The sequence below is a fragment of the Schistocerca americana genome, chromosome 2 (genome assembly GCF_021461395.2).
Source record: "Schistocerca americana isolate TAMUIC-IGC-003095 chromosome 2, iqSchAmer2.1, whole genome shotgun sequence".
Lineage (NCBI taxonomy): Eukaryota > Metazoa > Arthropoda > Insecta > Orthoptera > Acrididae > Schistocerca > Schistocerca americana.
This window is the reverse complement of record NC_060120.1, coordinates 925,628,117-925,646,996: the sequence shown is the minus strand read 5'-3', so window position 1 is coordinate 925,646,996 and position 18,880 is coordinate 925,628,117.

The window sequence follows — 18,880 nt, the reverse complement described above, 5'->3', positions numbered from 1 at the left end:
AATTAAGTCGGGTGATGCCGAGGGAACTAGATTAAGAAATGAGACACTTAAAGTAGTAAAAGGGTTTTGCTATTTGGGGAGCAAAATAACATGATGGTCGAAGTAGAGAGGATATAAAATATATACTGGCAAAGGCAAGGAAAGCGTTTTTGAAGACGAGAAATTTGTTAACATCGAGTATAGATTTAAGTGTCAGGAAGTCGTTTGTGAAAGTATTTGTAAGGAGTGTAGCCATGTATGGAAGTGAAACATGGACGATAAATAGTTTGGACAAGAAGAGAATAGAAGCTTTTGAAATGTGGTGCTACAGAAGAATGCTGAAAATTAGATGGGAAGATGACATAACTAATGAGGAGGTATTGAATAGAATTCGGGAGAAGAGGGGTTTGTGGCACAACTTGACAAGAAGAAGGGATCGGTTGGTAGGACATGTTCTGAGGCATCAGATATCACATATTTAGCATTGGAGGGCAGCGTGGAGGGTAAAAATCGTAGAGGGAGACCAAGAGATGAATACACTAAGCAGATTCAAAAGTATGTAGGTTGCAGTAGTTACTGGGAGATGAAGAAGCTTGCACAGGATAGCGTAGCATGGAGAGCTGCATCAAACCAGTCTCAGGACTGAAGACCACAACAACAACAACTGAAAGGCAGATTGCGTTGCGCTAAAAAAAAATACTGTGTGTCAGTTTAGTGATGATCAGAATAAGTAAAGAGAGAAATGTCTGAGTACGTTCAGTTTTGCTCAGCTGTTTGAAAATCAAATAACGTAGAGGTTTACCAGCACAGTCATTTATAATTTTCAAAACGGGACGTTTCAAACTTAGGTAGTGATTTTTTTGAACTGGCAGTAATTCCCTTTTCAGCATCGACAATGTCCTGAGGAAACCTAACAAAAGGTTGCATATTTCGTTTTGTATTTGAAACCCTCCCTGTAGAACTTCATTGTTAACTAAATAGCGTACGCTACTTTTCGCTGTAAGACCGGCATTTTTGCTAACGGTTGTGAATGAATGAATATAGGCCTCAACCACAGCTACCCTCTCCTGGATTCAATATGACATTTGACACAAGCACAACTGCACTGCAATTAAACGTATATTGCACTGACTTGTAACCATGCAGCGAGGTGGTGCAGTGGTTAGCACACTGGATTCGCATTCGGGAGGACGACGGTTCAAACCCGCGTCCGGCAATCCCGATTTAGGTTTTCCGTGATTTCCCTGAATCGCTTCAGACAAATGCCGGGATGATTCTTTTGACAGGGCACAGCCGATTTCCGTTCCCAAATCCACCAAATCTACCAACCAACCAACTTGTAACCAACTGAGCAACAACAGCAACAATCAGTAGTAACACATACCTCCGCTAGTCGCGCTAGCTGTGTGAGAGCCAGACGTGGCTGCGGCTGCGTTATGGGTTCGACATAATGTTGCAGGTAAACACAGAAATTATTCATTATTTTAACACAAAATTTGACCAAATATTGCCGGTCGTTGTGGCCGAGCGGTTCTAGGCGTTACAGTCTGGAACCGCGCGACCGCTACGGTTGCAGGTTCGAATCCTGCCTCGAGCATGGATGTGTGTGATGTCCTTAGGTTAGTTAGATTTAAGTAGTTCTAAGTTCTAGGGAACTGATGACCTCCGATGTTAAGTCCCATAGTGCTCTGAGCAATTTGAACCATTTTTGACCAGATATAGAGAAATAAAACACAGTGACTTTTATACACTGAAGTAGTCAGTAAGACACTTTTGACCCAGATTTGTACGTGGTATATATACATCACGTGATCCGTGGGCATTTTACTGCAATAGTTCGGCCAAAGTTGTTCACACCTGGCTTTGCAAAATGCCGTTATTTTGCCCAGCAGCGCTGTTGCGTCTGAATGCGTGTGTCATTATCTTGAGAATGAGCGACAGCATCGTCAGATAATTCATCATTTTCTGCAGATAAACAAACGGCGATGACTTCTTTCCCTCTTTGCATGTACACTGAGGTGACAAAAATCATGAAATAGCAATATGCAGGTGTACACATGGCGGTAGTACGGCATGCGCAATGTATAAAAGGGCGCAGCAATGACGAAGCTCTCACTTGAACGAGGAGGAGTAGTTGGAGCTAGATGAATAGGACGTTTCATTTTGGAAATCGTTGAGGAATTCAATATTCTTAGATTCAGAGTGCCAAGAGTGAGCTGATAATATGCAAATTCAAGAATTTCCTCTCACCATGGACAACCTTCATTTAATGACCGAAAGCAGCGGCGTTTGCGTAGAGTTGTCAGTGCTGAGAAAGAAGCACCACTGCGTGAAATAACGGCAGAAATCAATGTGGCACGTACGACGAACATATCCGGGGACAGTGCTGCGAAATTGACGTTAATGGGCTATGGCAGCAGACGACCGATGCGAGTGCCTTTGCTAACAGCACATCACCGGCAGCGCCTCCCTTGGGCTCGTGACCAAATCGGTTGGACCCTAGACGACTGGTAAACCGAGACCTGGCTGGCCGGTGGCCGAGCGGTTCTAGGCGCTTCAGTTAGGAACCGCGCGACCGCTACGGTCGCAGGTTCGAATCCTGTCTCGAGCATGGATGTGTGTGATGCCCTTATGTTAGTTAGGTTTAAGAAGTTCTAATTTTTAGGGGACTGATGACCTCAGAAATTAAGTTCCATAGTGCTCAGAGCCATTTTTTTGAATCGAGGCCTGGTGATATGAGTTCCGATTTCAGTCGTTAAGAGCTAGTGGTAGGGTTCGAGTATGGCGCAGACACAACGAAGCTGTGGACCCAAGCTGTCAACAAGCCACTGTGCAAGCTGGTGGTGGTTCCATAATTGGGTGGGCTGTGTTTACATGGAACTGACTGGATCCCCTGGTCGAACTGAACTACTTCTAGACCATCTGTTGTCATTTACGTACTTAATGTTTCCAAACAACAAGGAATTCTAATGGATGACAATGCACCATGTCATGGAGCACAGTTGTTCGCGTCTGGTTTGAAGAACAGTCTGGACAGTTTGACTGAATGATTTGGCCATCCGGATCGCCAGACATAATCGAGAGGTCAGTTCGTGCACAAAATGCTGCACCGGCAACACTTTCGCAATCATGGACGGCTATAGAGGCAGCATGGCTGAATACTTCTGCAAGGGACTTCCAACGATTTGTTGAGCCCATATAACGTCGAGTTGCTGCACTACGCTTGGAAAAAGGAAATACGGCACGATATTAGGAGGTATCCCATGACATTTGTCGCCTCAGAGAAACCACACAAAAAGTTCGTCACCTAGCGATTCATTGCCGGCCGGAGTGGCCGTGCGGGGTTCTAGGCGTTACAGTCTGGAACCGAGCGACCGCTACGATTGCAGGTTCGAATCCTGCCTCGGGCATGGATGTGTGTGATGTCCTTAGGTTAGTTAGGTTTAATTAGTTCTAAGTTCTAGGCGACTGATGACCTCAGACGTTAAGTCGCATAGTGCTCAGAGCCATTTGAACCATGTTTTTTAGCGATTCATTCTTTGCAGTGTTGGTTGTACCGCGAGTCTCTGAAATGCCTTTTGTTATCATTTTAGACAACAGTCTTCAATTTGGTTCCGGTTACTTTTCCAATTGGACACCGTTGAAGTTCGAACACCATATTCAGCAGCAATATTTTTCAGTTATTCTCCTTTACCCATACTCTGCAGCGTATCTACATTTTTGTCCACGGTCAGAATCACCGTCTTCCTCTTGATCTCATTTTGAACTCGCAGCAAATTCGGGCAATACAGTACTGTACAACTCAATGTTGACTTATTTACTGACACAGTACTAGGAACCATGTTGTGGTTTCGTTACAAATGTAATGACTATTGTCGCTTGTTGCCGCTATTACTTCCGGAATACCAAATACAGTACAGTTACGGTACTAAAAAAAATCTGGAAGAACTTGAGATTCCGATTAAAGATAACCTGATAAATGAGTTTCCATTATACTGCCCTTGAAGTAGTGTATAGTTTAACCCTGCGTCGCGTATCGGCCGGCCGAAGTGGCCAAGCGGTTCTAGGCGCTACAGTCTGGAACCGCGCGAGCGCTACGGTCGCAGGTTCGAATCCTGCCTCGGGCATGGATGTGTGTGATGTCTTTAGGTTACTTAGGTTTAAGTAGTTCTAAGCTCTAGGGGACTGATGACCTCAGAAGTTAAGTCCCATAGTGCTCAGAGCCATTTGAACCATTTGTCACGTATCAAAACGATGCTTCCGCCCCTTATTTAGACTGATTTTAAAAGGGGAGCAGTGCGGAGGATAGACGATTCCGAGTAAATACGTGAATGAATGCGTCGCGTAATTTGTCTGACACGTCACCACCGCAGAGTTTGTGTTTTCTGGCCGCGGCAATGATTGGAATTACGTGCGACGCCTCGGTGGCGCCGAGGACGGACGGAAGGAACATTTCAACACTTATAAACACGACGGTAGATGAAGGAAAATCAGAACAACACTGAATGCGACAGTGCCATCTGCATAATCGACACAGAGGCCTTGGGTGAACTATTAGGGCATCGCGTAAACCAGCTGATGGAGCAACGAACGGCGCGCGTGGCGTCGTGGTGGCATTGACGTTCAGGAAAAGCACGGCTCCAAAAAGGGGCTTCCGCCATGACGCTCACATCAATACGAGTCCCTCCGCACGGCAGCTACGCGTAGGTCCCAGCGCAAAAGACGGTTGCCTAAGTGTCCATATACATGCAGCAAAGCTCGCGCTAAACCCAACGGGAAAAGTCCTGCGGTTAGACGGGCCAGAAACCGCACATCAGTACTGCATGCGCAAAACAAGCTACCATGGCACCAAGTGCTCATAGGAAATCAGCGATTCTTGCTTCCTACGCGGTGGCATTGGACACTGGTATGAATGGAAAAATGGATGAGCAGACTGGAGAAGAGAAGCTTAATATTTCTTCGAAAGTGAGGATGACTACTCGTTTCGAAATTAAATGAAGATGAACAAAGGTAACTATCGATTCCTACAGGAACTTGTGCAACAGAAATTAACGTAGTGGACGATGCGATGAGAAAAGCAATTACGCGGCAGTTACTCCAGGATTCCACGCCATTGAGGATTTGAAGTCCATTCCTCAAGGGTAGATCTTATGATAAATAAAAAGTATGATGGAATCCCTAAAAAATTGTTTAAATACACATTTTCAGTAGTGAAGCAGCCTACGAAACTTGTAGCTTTCCTCAGTACAGTCAGTTTACATGCAACACCCTCGTGAACTATCTGACTCTTACAAACAACCCACATCATTCCGCCTTCTGCACTAATGAGGAGTGGAGGTTTTGCGCTATTCTTCAATACATCATAGATGTGTCTGTTGTGGATGTAGTTCATTGGTTATTTGGTTTGCTGTTGTGATACTGGTGGGTTATCTTCAAAATGTTCTTTCATAATTCGGGATAACATTATGTAACACGTAAATGGCTCGAGTGATGACGCCAGCATTAGAGGTGCGACACAGAGGTATATCTATACTTTTATATTTTGATGTTAACATGCCAAATACGCATTCTACTTACCTGCTCTTCAGTGTTATTAGTACATCTGTCAGCTTACTCCATGACAGTGATTTCACTACTGAATCAGTCATTTTAGAAACGGCCTTACTCCGAAATCGCCATTTATGAGGAATTGAAAAATAAGCATTTAATCTTGTATGTGTAACAATTTCAACAGTTTGTGATAGTACAAAAAATAAGTCGATAGTACGGCAAGTGTTAGAGGATATGTTAACTTTGGCCCAATGTAGCTCCTACTTACAATTGGTCATCCGAAATTTGAAATAAAGCCCTTTCTTCGGTAAAACGAATAATACTAGCAAAATGTGATATGGTTTGATTTCAACGCACAAGATTTTTTGCAATTTTCTGTGAATTTGCAAAGTTAACCCGTATCTAAAAACAGAGAATATTACAATTTAAAGTTTGACGTTATTCATACATGTGTGAAATTTACGAAAATCAATTATTCATTATAAATTCCTTTCTCAGAATCTGACCAAGAGAGTAAAAAGATTTATATTCTTCAGGTATTTATCTAATCAGACCATGTGTATTATTAATTTTTAACACATTGATAAAAACTTGGTCATGATATGCTCTCTTTAATGAGAGCTGAACTTGAATTGCAGGGAATCGCAAATCAAAAGAGTGCCTTACAAGTTCTCCAATGTAAGGAGACGCTCTAATCTGATGACCTGAAGGACAGAGGCCAAAATACACGGAAGTTATTGGGTGAAAGATGCTTTACCTTGTGACGGAACACCATCTCCCACGTGATTTAAGAGACTACCCTCCTTTCATATAGTATTTTGGCCACCATTTGGAAAAATCATAGATATCATCATTTTCATCAAGTTTCACTGGAAAGTGACAGCTTTTTGCAGCGTGCACAATCAGTTCACAGTATCCCTTCACAGTATGTCCATTGGTGAAGCACACAACCTCAACATGCAATGATTCTTGTTCCGTCCAGTGCATTCATCTGGAAACAATCTCAACTCCTTAATAACATCATTGACAGCATTTTCTTCCAAACTGAAGCGCCAAAGAAACTGGTATAGGCACGCATATTCTAATACAGAGATATGTAAACTGGCAGAATACGGCGCCGCGGTCGGCAATGCCAATATAACATGAGTCTGGCATAGTTGTTAGACCGGTTACTACTGCTACAATCGCAGGTTATCAAGATTAAAGTGACTTTGAACGTGGTCTATAGTCGGCACACGAAAGATGGGAGCCGCGCGGGATTAGCCGAGCGGTCTGTGGACGCTGCAGTCATGGGCTGTGCGGCTGGTCCCGGCGGATGTTCGAGTCCTCCCTCGGGCATGAGTGTGTGTGTTTGTCCTTAGGATAATTTAGGTTAAGTAGTGTGTAAGCTTAGGGACTGATGACCTTAGGCGATGAAGTGGGGATTTTCCCGTACGACCATTTCACAAGTGTACCGTGAATATCAGGAATACGGTAAAACATCAAATCTCCAACATCACTGAGCCCCGAAAAAGATCCTGCAAGAACGCGGACTACGACGACTGAAGAGAATCGTTCAACGTGACAGATGCGCAACCCTTCCGCAAATTGCTGCAGATTTCAATGCTGGGCCATCAACAAGTGTCAGCGTGCGAACCATTCAACGAAACATCATCGATATGGGCTTTCGGAGCCAAAGACCCACTAGTGTACACTTGATGACTGGACGACACAAAGCTTTACGCCTCGCCTGGGCTCATCAACACCGACATTGGATATTGATGACTGGAAACATGTTGCCTGGTCGGACGAGTCTCGTTTCAAATTGTGTATAGCGGATGGACGTGTACGGGTATGAAGACAACCTCATGAATCTATGGACCCTGCATGTCAGCAGGAGACTGTTCAAGCTGGCGGAGGCTCTGTGATGGTGTGGAGCGTGTGCAGTTGGAGCGATACGGGACTCCTGATAAGCCTAGATAGTACTCTGACAGGTGATATGTACGTAAGCATACTGTCTGATCACCTGCATCCATTCATACCCATTGTGCATTCCGACGGATTTGGCCAATTTCAGCAGGACAATGTGACACCCCACACGTCCAGAATCGCTACAGAGTGACTCCAGGAACATTCATCTGAGTTAAAAACTTTCACTGACCACCAAACTCCCCAGACATGAATATTATTGAGTATATCTGGGATGCCTTGCAACGTGCTGTTCAGAAGAGATCTCCAGCCCCTCATACTCTTACAGATTTATGGACAGCCGTGTAACACTCATGGTGTCAGTTCTCTCCAACACTAGTCGATTCCATGCCATGTGGTGTTGCGGCACTTCTGCGTGGTCTCGGGGGCCCTACACGATATTGGGCAGGTGCACCAGCTTCTTTGGTTCTTCAGTGTATATAGTTTATCAGGAATGACCGTACCTAGCTTTTCCCTTTTTTCTGTTCCCTGATAGAATACATACGTCACAGAAGAATTTGTTTTCATATTTTTGATACGCAGAACAGTAACCTAGAGTTGCCTGTGATAAAACACAGCCTGAACAGGAATGTGTGGTAATAGCAAATTCTGAGAAAAACAAAACATAGGCGTAACACATTATTGTCTTTCTGGCAGTCTTCTTGAATTTCTTTCATTACAGAATAAAACTTCATGCTACAGCGTTGACGAGCATTAATTCAGCAACAGCCACTCGTTTTGCGGCTTCACCAAGAGAAGGAACTCTTCACATGTTACACAAGCGTCCACCCGATGATGACCGTAGGTAAGACTGAAGGTTTCTCCGAAGTATTTAGCATAATATTCGTAAGTAATTGTTGATTCAGGGTGTTCTCCAGGAACATATCGTACATTACTTTTTATTGACAATCTGGGATCAAGATACACTCATGTGAACCGTACTGAGAAACATGTACTGGAAAGGAGTCTATGTGCTCATGTATTAGTTTCTAACGTTCTGAAGACAAAGAGCTGTTTTTATTTCCTGTATCCTCATACCTTTTAACAATAAGGACCTGCAATCTCCGTACTCTTTTTTCAGTTATTGTAATATATGTTCAGGAAAACTTTTCAGCACACGTCAACACGCCTAGCATTAAATATTTCAAATAATTTTTTTTGAAATAATAAACGCCATTTGACTATGTTTTACTGTATTTACCTTCTGTTCGAATACAATGGTAAAAGTTCTTAGACCATTAATACGTCATATCTGTTAAGCAGGTCTGCTTTGAACTGCCTTAACAGATATGACGTATAATGATCTAAGAACTTTTACCATTGTATTCGATAGTGGCTTGAAAGCCGAAACCTAAATAGTACAGAAGATTAATACAGTAATACACAGTCCACTGACGGAATTTTCTTCAAAAAAAAATTGCATGATTGTGGGTCAGCACCATCCAAAACTTACTGTAAAATTACTTGTAACTGGTACATTGTGATCTTTTATGAAAAGCCTCATTTCCTCCTGGTATTCGTTGTCGAACTATACCTTTTGATTCAGTAAGACTCGTCACAAAGATGTCTTGCTCATTTTTTATATTGTAATTGTACAATTTTGTGAACATACAAATTTGTTACTCATCTGTTATTCTGTGAAGCATTGTTTACGGCACCTAAAACAAAATAAGTGCAAACTTTAGTGTGACCGTACGAATAATAAACCCGCATTTCCTTAACTAACGGAAGCTAGAGTATAACACACACCTACAAGACTCTCCGGGTTTCTTGGTGTTTACAATTTTTCCAGAATAAACTGAGTATTCAAAAAATGGTTCAAATGGCTCTGAGCACTATGGGACTTAACATCTATGGTCATCAGTCCCCTAAACTTAGAACTACTTAAACCTAACTAATCTAAGGACATCACACAACATCCAGTCATCACGAATTGAGTATTCACAACCCTTTACTCGTGCACGTTTGATAACATTACATTTATATTCATTATTATTCCTCTGCCCTCTTTTTCCTTTCTTACATCTGAAAGCGCCCAGCTGCTTTCAGTAGACTTTGACTCCACGTTTTACACAATGTAGTTAAAGAAACTAACACTAAGAGCGTGATTATAGAAAAGGCTTTATTTTAGGAATGAAGGCATTTCGAAAGTGAAGTATGTGGATGTGGCCACTGTGTGCATTAAGATGGCCGGAATGGAACTCATTCTATAATGAAATGTGCAAATACGTAACAGAACCATTTCTAGAGAGAGTGAGATCTTATTTTCGCCAGTTTTGGAATAAAGCCCTCTCTATAATGAGTGATCATCGGGCAAAGGGGGAATGCATTACCTGTTACGGAACAGAGAGCAACCTTGTACGTTACACCAGATGTGCGTCGGACATGGTGGTCAAATGATAAGGCGCGTGACAGGAAACCGAAAGGTCGCGGGATCCGGTCCAGGTCGGACCACGTAATGTTCAGTTTCCGTATAACCTGGCGGGCACCTCTCAAGGATGTGAAGATTCTGCGGGAACGACATGTGGTTCGGCTTCCAAGCTTAAGTGGCATCCTATTGAAATAATTACACAAGGTCATTGAGCCACACAGAATTATTATTATTATTATTATTGTAGGTAGCGCAGCTGATTCTGGTAAATTAAGGTGTTGTCTTCTGAAACTTGTCCAAAATTACTGTCCGGGAATGCTCGTTCATATTAACCAAAGTCCACAATTACAAATAAGCTGTCTGCTTCTGCGAATGCCAGCACCGTATTTAAAAGGAAACCTTTGTGGTTCGCTAAGGTAGATCCAGAACGTGGCAATGCCTTTATTCTTATGTGTGTTACGGACAAATTACCAACACAGGTGGGCAGTTCCCAAGTATGCAGGAACGGTTAAATACGTCCCCTCTTTTGCCTCCAATTCGCTGATTTTTGCGAATGTTATTTTCCATTTTGTCTAATACAAAAAATAAAAACTTTTGAGATCCAAATGCGGTAGCTCATTTCTGTCATTATGTCACATCTCCACCTCAACACATTTTACTGCACTTCCTCCGCGCAACTGACTGACACAAACTCACAGCTTCAAAGCCTGTATGTTGTACTACACCACATACAGAGCAGGCTATACACTGACGAGCCAGAACATTATTCACGTACATGATAGCGTTTTGGTTCACTTTAGTAACACAGCAAAGAAGTACAGAGCGCTAGAATACCGGCATTTTTGCAGACTGTGAATGAATATAGGCCAAAACCACAGCTACCATCTCCTTGATTCAGTAAAACACAATTGCACTGCAATTAAACGTATATAGCACTGACTTGTAACCAGCCAGTGAGGTGCCGCAGTGGTTAGCACACTGCACTCGCATTCGGGAGGACGACGGTTCATACCCGCGTCCAGCCACCAAGATTTAGATTTTCCGTGGTTTTCCTAAATCGCTCGAGGCAAATGCCGAGATGGTTCCTTTCAAAGAGCACGGCCGATTTCCTTCCACGTCCTTGACACAATCCGAGCTTGTGTTCCGCCTCTAATGATCTCGACGCTTTGAATCTCATATCCCTTCCTTTTCCTTTCACAACAAAGAAGCGATTCTGCCTAGAGCGGATTCGACAGTTCCTTGGTAGACAGTATACGACACCAGATTTTTATGCAGAGCTCAAGCAATTAGCGTATATTGCAGGCCAATGATTTGTGGGAACTGGTCTAATAGCGACGTACATGTGTTTCATCAGGTTCATATCAGGCGAATGTGGAGATCACGGCATCAACGTGAGTACATTTTGACGACATAGCCTGCGGGGAAACAACGACCTGATGTTATATTTACGTTAAAATGAGCAGTCGCGCTCGCTTTAATACACTACTGGCAAATAAAATTGCAACAGCAAGAAGAAATGCAGATGATGAAAGGGTATTCATTGGAAAATATATTATACTAGAACTGACATGTGACTACATTTTCACGCAGTTTGGATGCATATATCCTGTGAAATCAGTACCCAGAACAACCACCTCTGGCCGTAATAACGGCCTTGGTATGTCTGGGCATTCAGTCAAACAGAGCTTGGATGGCGTGTACAGGTACAGCTGCACATGCAGCTTCAACACGATACCACAGTTCATCAAGAGTAGTGACTGGCGTATTGTGACGAGCCAGTGTTGCTCGGCCACCATTGACCAGATGTTTTCAGCTGGTGAGAGATCTGGAGAATGTGCTGGCCAGGGCAGTAGTCGAACATTTTCTGTATCCAGAAAGGCCCGTACACGACCTGCAACATGCGATCGTGCATTATCCTGCTGAAATGTAGGGTTTCGCAAGGATCGAATGAAGGGTAGAGCCACGGGTCGTAACACATCACCAAATGTAACGTCCACTGTACAAAGTGCAGTCAATGCGAACAAGAAGTGCCCGAGACGTGTAACAAATGGCATCCCATACCGTCACGCCGGGTGATACGCCAGTATGGCGATGAAGAATACACGCTTCCAATGTGCGTTCGCCGCGAGTCGCCAAACACGGATGCGACGATCATGATGCTGTAAACAGAACTTGGATTCATCCGAGAAAATGACGTTTTGTCATTTGTGCACCCAGGTTCGTCGTTGAGTACACCATCGCAGGCGCTCCTGTCTGTGATGCAGCGTCAAGGGTAACCGTAGCCATGGTCTCCGAGCTGATAGTCCATGCTGCTGCAAACGTCGTCGAACTGTTCGTGCAGATGGTTGTTGTCTCGCAAACGTCCCCATCTGTAGACTCAGGGGTCGAGACGTGGCTGCACGATGCGTTACAGCCATGCGGGTAAGATGCCTGTCATCTCGACTGCTAGTGATACGAGGCCGTTGGGATCCAGCACGGCGTTCCATATTACCCGCCTGAACCCACCGATTCCATATTCTGCTAACAGTCATTGGATCTCGACCAATGCGAGCAGCAATGTCGCGATACGACAAACCGCAATCGCGATAGGCTACAATCCGACCTTTATCAACGTCGGAAACATGATGGTACGCATTTCTCCTCCTTACACGAGGCATCACAACAACGTTTCACAAGACAACGCCGGTCAACTGCTGTTTGTGTATGAGAAATCGGTTGGAAACTTTTCTCACGTCAGCACTGTGTGTCGCCACCGGCGCCAGTCTTGTGTGAATGCTCTGAAAAGCTAATCATTTGCATATCACAGCCTCTTCTCGCTGTTGGTTAAATTACGCGCCTGTAGCACGTCATATTCGTGGTGTAGCACTTTTAATGGCCAGTAGTGTAATTCTTTATTGAGCGCTGCGGTAGACTTTGGCGTTGACAGAGAAACGACGAGCCAAAGGAAAGCGCCTCAGCCGGCTGCGCTGCCCTGCCCCCTGCGGACACGCCCGATACATTTTACCGTTTATTTGTCACTACAAACTTTTCGCAAAGCATTTGTAGGCTCCTGCCGCATCACGTGGCGTTCGACAACCCGGAGCGCAACACAGGGCCAAGATATTCTGAAGATGGCTAGCATATAAGCCGAAACCGGTCAATAAAGAAATATTAATGCGTTCTCGGCTGCTCATTTTAACGTAAATCAACGTGAGTTCCCCATCTTGCTGATCAAACCACTGTAGCACGATTCCGCCCTTGAGACACGTACAATTATCCTGCTGGAACATACCATTGCTCTCGTGGAAGACATCAAGCATCAAGGGATACAGGTGGTCCGCTGTAATGGCTTGGTTCAAATGGCTCTGAGCACTACGGGACTTAACTTCTGAGGTCATCAGTCCCCTAGAACTTAGAACTACTTAAACGTAACTAACCTAAGGACATCACACACATCCATGCCCGAGGCAGGATTTGAACCTGCGACCGTAGCAGCAGCGCGGTTCCGGACTGAAGTGCCTAGAAACGCTTGGCCACCGCGGCCGGCTGCTGTAATGTTCACGTAGTCTACAACTGGTGTGGTAGTTTTGATTACTACCATAGATCCCATGGCACCACAGGTGAATGTCCCCCATTGCATAATACTGCTCCCATTGGTCTGCGTCCGTGCCGCAATGCATGTTCGGAGCAGCCATTCGCATGGGTGACGCCGCATCCAGACAAACCATCGACGTGCTCTAACAAGAAACGTTATTCATCCGACCCGGAGACACGTCGAATGTAGTGTGATCTTAGGCTTTCCCGGCGAATCACCGGTTTGTACTTTTGTCGGGAATCGAGCCGGATGCAGTCGTTTTCGTGCTGGCCACCCGACAACAGTACAAATATTCATTGTCGTAACTGCTGATGTCGCTGAGTCAACACTGGAATACATAGGCGTAGTCTACTGCATAACTCCATGTCCAACTCAACAATGTACGCTGAAAGGTGTAGCTGCACTAGCATTGCACCCTGTCGTCAGATCTTCAACAGATGGCCAGGGACCCTGCTTTAGAGAGCAGAGAAGCCTCCGACCTCCACGTTCTGTGATGACGCTGGAACATCCAACACCTTGTAGTCTGAAACTTCCTGGCTGATTAAAACTGTGTGCCGGACCGAGACTCGAACTCGGGACCTTCGCCTTATGCGCGCAAGTGCTCTACCAACTGAGCTACCCAAGCTCGACTCACGACCCGTCCTCACAGCTTCAATTCCGTCAGTATCTCGTCTCCTACCTTCCAAACTTCACAGAAGCTCTCCTGCGAACCTTGCAGAACTAGCACTCCTGGAAGAAAGGATATTGCGGAGACATGGCTTAGCCACAGCCTAGGGGATGTTTCCAGAAAGAGATTTTCACTCTGCAGCGGAGTGTGCGCTGATACGAAACTTCCTGGCAGTTTCACGGGTCGTGAGTCGTGCTTGGGTAGCTCAGTTGGTGGAGCAATGGCCCGCGAAAGGTCTCGAGTTCGTCTCGGTCCGGCACACAGTTTTAATCTGCCAGGAACTCCCATATAAGCGCACACTCCGCTGCAGAGTGAAAAATCTCATTCTGGAAACCTTGTAGTTTACTCGAGATTTCACCCTCCTTCAGCCACTTCGCACAGATGCGCACGACCGTAGCACGCCAACGTCCCAACAACTTCACGTTTCCGAGATGCTCGTGCCTAGACTCCGTGCAGTAAGAAGCTACACTTTGTGAAAGTCGCTTACGTCAGCTGCTTCCCCCCCCCCCCCCCCCAATCTTCTTCCCTTAGCATCGCTAGAATGAATCCCGATTCGTCTCTGCTCCGCTTATATTCTTTCCACACTACGTCATGTGACAGCAACGCCACAAGCAGGCTGTGGAGCCGATTGCCGTCTGACTGTATGCTGGTGAGCGGTCGCAGATTCGGGCGCAACCGCCCGCGTTGTGCCCACAGAATACTTTCGGAAGAACTTTCACCTGACGGGTGGCCCCGTCGCCTCAACAAACCCGACCGCTTTCTCCCCGCGGCAGCAATTCTTATCCGCGGGTCCACACGCAGCACATCGCGCAAATTCTCTCTCTAGAGCTCGGTACTTCGCTTTGAAATAACCGCGCACTTCAGTGTGCACCAGCAACGAGTGTTATAAGCTTGCAGGTGAGGGATATTTGGATCGCCAGAAAGTACCGTTACCCTTACGGAAATACAGACACTCGTCGAAAGGAAACACATCACAAGCAGCACGAAAGTAACTGGTGAGGCCATACGTACACTTAAGGGGGGTAGGACTTCAAACGGGCCGACTTGGAGCAGGAGAGGCACCACAGGACATTTCAATTTCTATACTTTTACAAATAAATTCATAAAACTTTGTCAGCATGACCAGGAAGGATTCAGAATTTACATTCACAGCAGTGGAAGTTCTAAAACATATCGAAGTAATTTTTTTACGTGTGAAATTTCATCATTTTTTTCACTTACTAAAGGCAGCATTTGTTGCTATAGATACACATTTCTTCATAAGTAAGAGAGATTCTTCGATGAATTTTGCACAGCATACAAACCATACTTAAAGGTGTATGAAACTCTAGAATTTTCCAAATCTATTAAAAACTGTGGTAAAAATTGAGGTAATTAACTTAAAAATTTGTGTTTTTTCTACACATGAAGTTTAAAATATAACAGTTCATTCGTTTTTTCATATATTAAATACATTCTAGAGCTTCATACACCTGTGAGTATGGTATGTATGCTGTGCAAAAATCATCGAAGAATCTCTCTAACTAATGAAGAAAAGTGTACCTATAGCAACAAATGCAGCCATTAGTAAGTGAAAAAATGATGAAATTTCGCACATAAGAAAAATTTATTTTGTTGTCTTTTCCAACATCCACTGCAATGAGTGTGAATCCTGATTCCTTCCTGGTGATGCTGACAAAGTTTTATGAATTTATTTGTAAAAGTATAGACACTGGAAATTAAAATGTCCTGAGATGCATCTCCTGCTCTAAGTCGGCCCGTTTGACGTCCTACCCCCCCTAATCTATCAATTTACCAAGAATGGCTCTAAGCACTGTGGGACTTAACATCTGAGGTCATCAGTCCCTAAATAACCTAAGGACAACACGCACATCCATGCCCGAGGCAGGATTCGAACCTGCGACCGTAGCAGCAGCGCGGTCTCAGACTGAAGTGCCTAGCACCGCTTGGCCACAGCGGCCGGCTTACCAGGAATCAAAAATGTTCCTCATAAAACATTGACGTACCATGTTGTATTCATTATAATTACCAGAACGAAAAAACCTCCAATCATAGCAAATAAAAAGGCGAGTTATTTTCGACTCATTTGGCAGTTTCAAAGACGTTTAAATCAAAACTTGTCGACATATTCGTGCTTTTCTACTTGTTAGTATTAATAACAACGTCATGTAATATAATCCACCGTCTGAAGTAAAGTAATATGGTACTAGACGTCATGTACCATAACATGACACATTCCGTCATATCAGTCTACATGGCATTTGGCATGTCGTGCGATATGAAACATCCACCCCTAGAAATTACATCGTTCCAGAAAAACATATTTAGCCATTACATGTATGCTCTTGAGCAGTATGATATTATACGTTGTTCACTATGGCTGGATTTTGGGCACAAGATCACGGACTTTACCCTATAAATTACAAGGTGCAGGTGTGCCAACACCTTGCAGCTATTAGACCTCACTGCACTGGGAAAGTATGGTTAATTCGCAAAAAAGGGCGAATATGGCAAAATGTTTGGATTTAAATGTCACAGAAACTGACAGATACGTCTATTACATCCCTTATTGTGGCCAGGACGTATTCACCTTTTTGTGCTATGATACGAGTATTCTTCATTCCCGTACCCAAATTTTGCTGTTTCATAATTTTGACATTAGACCTTCATAGCTTGGCAACTGAAGAAGATTTTTGTTGACTCTGGCGACGACTGATCCGATATAGGTTTTTCAACTGTCTTTCGAACCATGTTGAGTGTATCGCGGCAGCGGATGAAACTTTCACAAAACAACAGGACGACCGTTAATTGTGTGTATTTGTCTATCTTCTTACAAAATTTGAAACTATTCGCACAAATTTGAAACACAGGAGTGGCGCCCGTAGAAAAACTCATAAAAAGTGTTTTTTGCACGCAAAACCCGTATTAAACTAGTTTTTGAAAGCGAGTTCTAATTTTATGGTAAGAAGGATTTTTTTATTCGATTCATTTTAAACTGTTACGCGTATTCACTTCACGTAAGAACGAATTTTACGTTCTTCATTTAGCTCGACTTTTAACCATCGTATCTCGAAAGTGGTTAAAGGTAACAGGATGAAAAACTTCCGTTCTGTCTTTACCCATTTATCTAATTTTACGAAAAATTTGAACTGTAAAGTATAGAAGATGGGCGCTTCAAGAACCTCCGACAAAAACGTGGTTTTTGCACGCAAAATACAAAAGAAGGAAGATTTTTTCAAACGGATAAACGGTATCTTAGGCCAATTCCGATACACCAGATTTAAGCCATCAGTCTCGTTCCAGTCCAGAGTTATTTAAGCATCCCTGTTTTTGCACGTAAAACCCGAACGAAGTGACTGTTTTTGCACATAAAATCCGATTGGTATACATACAAATGGTACCATTAGCTGAGCAATACTTTCATCCCGATTAAAATCTTTTGAAGAAAGAATTAATCGAATCGCACAATCAGTCTGGGCGTCAGCTTCGGTTCATCGATCACACTTGTTCCATATACTGTAACCACACTGTTCCGCAATGCAACGATACGGGTAAAACCTCCTTTTAAAATAATCAGCTGCGCGATTCATTATTTACAGAACAATAAAAATTCGAAACTTCAATGTACATGAGTAATAGGGCAACCTTCATTCTGTGCCATCTCGTTAGTGCGAATTGCCTACATCCTGTGCAGGCTTACATTCGGGGGCAAACCTATTCTTCTGCTCCATGTCGACTAGAGATGGGCAAAGTCGTTCATTTTTGGGAACTAGTTCACCGGTGATCGCTCTTTTTTGGAAACCGTTCATTTTTACTCCTTCACTGTTCATTGTGCTTGGTATGTGGTTCTCATAAAAAAATTGAAAATTAGTAGCATAGGTGACTGAAGATGGAAGGAATCAAGAGGGGGGGGGGGGCACTTGCCTCCCGCCTGAAGTACAGAGTTTTTATTCATTACAGAATCCTCACACTCTTGTATTTTTTGTGATCTGCAAAACCTCTCGTTTAGTCAACAGTAGCCGTTGTGTGGCTGATCGCAGTGAAATAATATAAGGTGGCACACGAAAAATCCGGCCCCGGGTACAGACTGCTCGCCAATTACGCAGGATTTGTTGACAGCTACGAGCAGAATAGATAAACATGTAATAACTAGGCAGTGAATAAATAACAAATAAGCTAATCCGAACAAGAACTTCGAAACAATAGATGACGATTGGTGGGTGACAATGAGCAGACTAGTGCTCGGGGCCGATTTTTCGTGCGCCACCCTGTGCCACTGAAATAATATTGTAAGAGTTGTCACATTCTCTTTACAAAATGTGACACCATACACTCGATTATGGAACGCGGACTTCATTCGGTGGTAAGTCGGTCTGCCTTCCATAACAATGAACATGCTCTTTTAGCTTGGATAAAAAAAAAAAAAAAGAAAAAAACGGAAAATGGCCACTCGTGTGTGTCGTGCCGACTTCCTATGCATGTATAATAACAAAAAAATACTGCCTTTTTACGAGTATTTCTTCTGCTGTTTATCGAAGTAGTGAAGTAAGCTGATACACCGCTTTGTTACCAGAAAAGATGTATGTAGTACATACCACGTAATTTTATGTAATTTACGCAATGATAAGATATATTTTAATTGCCGGTCATGGACGCTGAATAGAATACGAAAAGAACCAAGTTCAGAGTTCAAAAAAGGTTTGAAACAGATCTAGAATGGGTGTGCGCAGCGGACGAAACGAACAACTCGATACTGAACTATGAGCAGTCGGCAGTGGAACTGCGACGAGTG